At 46.5% G+C, this 3,142-nt stretch overlaps 1 pseudogene; it reads left to right on the top strand.

Moving 5' to 3' along the window:
• The first annotated feature begins 2,318 nt into the window (after positions 1-2,318).
• LOC112613344 lies at positions 2,319-2,607 on the top strand (annotated as a pseudogene).
• Positions 2,608-3,142: the final 535 nt, after the last annotated feature.

The raw sequence follows: 3,142 nt of genomic DNA, 5'->3' as shown, positions 1-3,142 counted from the left end.
ACAGAGTTAGAATGAGCAAAGATATTAAAATGATTGTGATAGTTATATTCCATATCATAAAAAAGCAAAACAGAGACCCAAATCTAATTTTAGAGATGAAACAATAATAGGTGAGATAAAAATATACTGGAGAGAATTAACAGCATATGAGATGTTACAGAAGAAAAACTTAGTGAACTTGAAGATAATAATAGAAACAATCTAAAACGAGACAACAGAAAGGGAATTAAAAAAACAACCACAGGGGAACAGTCAAGCAGTCTAATAGACATCTAACTAGAGTTCCTGAAAGAAAGGAGAGAAAGGGAGAAATAGAAAAAAATATTTGAAGACATAATAGCCAAAAATATTCCAAATTTGATGAAAAGTACAAACCCACAGAACAAAGAAGCTTATATGAACCCGAAGAAAATTGCACAAAGGAACATCACATTCAAACTGCTCAACCCTAGTGATTAAGAAAAAAAATAGTACAAGCAGCCAAAGGGGAAAAAATCACCCTATGCACAAAGGAACAAAACTTAGAATGACAGCAGATTAGTCACTGAAATCAATGCAAGTGAGAAGATGGTGAAACAACATCTTCAATGTATTGAAAGAAAAAAAAATCCTCTGTCAACCTGAAATCTATGTCCAGTGAAAATACCTTTCAAAAGCAAAAGGAAAAAAAAAGTGCTTTAGCAGACATACAAAGGCTGAAAGATATTGAAAGAGATGGGGAGAAAAAAATCTGAAAGAATTCATCACCAGCAGAACTTTACTGCAAGAAATGCTAAAGGATGTCTTTCAGATAGAAGGAAAATGATATCAGGTAAGGAACACAGATCTGACATCACGACAAATGATGACATAAGGAGTACAAAGGCTATGAGAAAAGAAATGGAGGTGGGTCTCAGCAGCTTGGGTGGCCGGAGTGAGAGGTGACAATGTGCTAGCAGCCCTCACTCTCAGTGCCTCCTTGGCCTTGGAGTCCACTCTGGTGGTGCTTGAGGAGCCCTTCGGCTCGCCACTGCACTGTGGGAGCCCCTCTCTGGGCAGGCCGAGGCCAGATCTGGCTCCCTCTGCTTGCGGGGAGGTGTGGAGGGAGAGGCACCAGCGGGAACCGGGGCTGCACACTGGGCTCCCAGTCCAGAGCGAGTTCCCACCGGCACGGGCTGGGCAGGCCGGCACTGAGAGCTGCCGGCCAGTGCTGCAGGCCCAGGGCAGTGAGGGGCTTAGCACTCGGGCCAGCAGCTGCGGTGGGTGTGCCGGGTTCCCCAGCAGTGCCAGCCCGCCTGTGCTGCGCTGGAGTTCTCGCCAGGCCTTAGCTGCCTCCCTGCCGGGCAGGGCTCAGGACCTGCAGCCCGCCATGCCCGAATCACCCCCGTGGTGGGCTCCGGCACAGCCAGACTGCACTTGGTCCCATCAACTGCCCAGGGACTGAGGAGTATGGGTGCAGTCAGTGGGACCGGCAGGCAGCTCCCCGCTCAGCCCCTGTGCAGGATCCACTAGGTGAAGTCAGCTGGGCTTCTGAGTCTAGTGGGGACTTGTAGAATTTTTATGTCTAGCTAAGGGATCAAAAACACACCAATCAACACTCTGTGTCTGGCTCAAGGTTTGTAAATACACCAATCAGTATTCTGTATCTAGCTAACCTAGTGGGGACTTGGAGAACTTCTCTGTCTAGCACTCTGTGTCTAGCTAAAGGATTGTAAATGCACCAATCAGTGCTCTGTCAAAACGGACCAATCAGCTCTCTGTAAAATGGACCAATCAGCAGGATGTGGGTGGGGTCAGATAAGGGAATAAAAGCAGGCTGCTGGCGCTAGCCGTCTGCCAGCCTCTGCCTTCCCTTCTACAGTGATGGAAGCGTTGGCTTGCTCTTTGGAATAAATTTGGCTGCTGCTCAGTCTTTGGGTGCACACCGCCTTTATGAGCTGTAACTCTCACAGCAAAGGTCTGTAGCTTCACTCCTGAAGCCTGCAAGACCAGGAACCCACCTCAGGAACAACTCCAGATGCGCTGCCTTTAAGAGCTGTAACCAACTCACTGCGAAGGTCTGCAGCTTCACCCCTGTCTGTCAGACCAGGAACCCACCAGAAGGAAGAAGCTCCAGACACATCTGAACCTCTGAAGGAACAAACTCTGGACACACTGTCTTTAAGAACTGTAACAATCACTGCGAGGGTCCGCGGTTTCATTCTTGAAGTCAGGGAGACCAAGAACCCACCAACTCCAGACACAGGAGGAGTGGCAGCGGCCAGGCAGCCCAGTGTCGCGAAGGCTCTTGGCGCGCTGCAGCCTGCAGGCACCGGGCAGGCGCCCTCCCTGCCGCCAGGATGCCCAAGAGGAAGGTCAGCTCCACCGAAGGGGCCGCCAAGGAAGAGCCCAAGAGGAGACCCGTGCGGTTGTCAGCTACACCTCCTGCAAAAGTGGAAGCGAAGCCGTAAAAGGCAACAACGAAGGATAAATCTTCAGACAAAAAAGTGCAAACGCAAGGGAAAAGGGGAGCAAAGGGAAAACAGGCCGAAGTGGCTAACCGAGAAGCTAAAGACAAATGGGGAAACAAAAACTGAGGAGAGTTCAGCCTCTGATGATGCAGGAGAGAAAGAAGTCAAGTCTGATTAATACCATATACCATGTCTTTTCAGTGGTCCCTGTCTCCCTTCTTGTACAATCCAGAGGAATACTTTTATCAACTATTTTGTAAATGCAAGTTTGTTAGTAGCTCTAGAAATATTTTTAAGAAGGAGGGAATCCCATGTCATCCCATTTTTTAAGTGTAAATGCTTTTTGTAAAGAGGTGAAATCATTTGCTAGTTGTTTATTTGCTGGTACAACCAGAAAATAGTGTGGGATATTGAATTATGGGAGGCTTTGACTGTCTTAGGTGTCAGCTTAACAATCCATAGATGTTTTTATATCCTATAATACAAAGCATATTAAATGACAATATGGAGTCAGTCCTGCATTTTATGTCTTGAACATTTTAAATTATTTCTGTTGCCTTGTTTTTTCATAGATTTTTTTCTTAAAAAAACTACTCTGATCATGGCTCTCCCTGTCAGAATTGTGGGCACTCTGTAGCATCTTTGGTTGTGGTAGTCCTGTTTTCCTAATAACTTGGTTACTGTGCTGTGAAAGATTACAAATTTGAATATGT

The sequence above is a fragment of the Theropithecus gelada genome, chromosome 1 (assembly GCF_003255815.1).
Source record: "Theropithecus gelada isolate Dixy chromosome 1, Tgel_1.0, whole genome shotgun sequence".
Lineage (NCBI taxonomy): Eukaryota > Metazoa > Chordata > Mammalia > Primates > Cercopithecidae > Theropithecus > Theropithecus gelada.
This window is presented reverse-complemented; position numbering and strand designations above follow the sequence as displayed.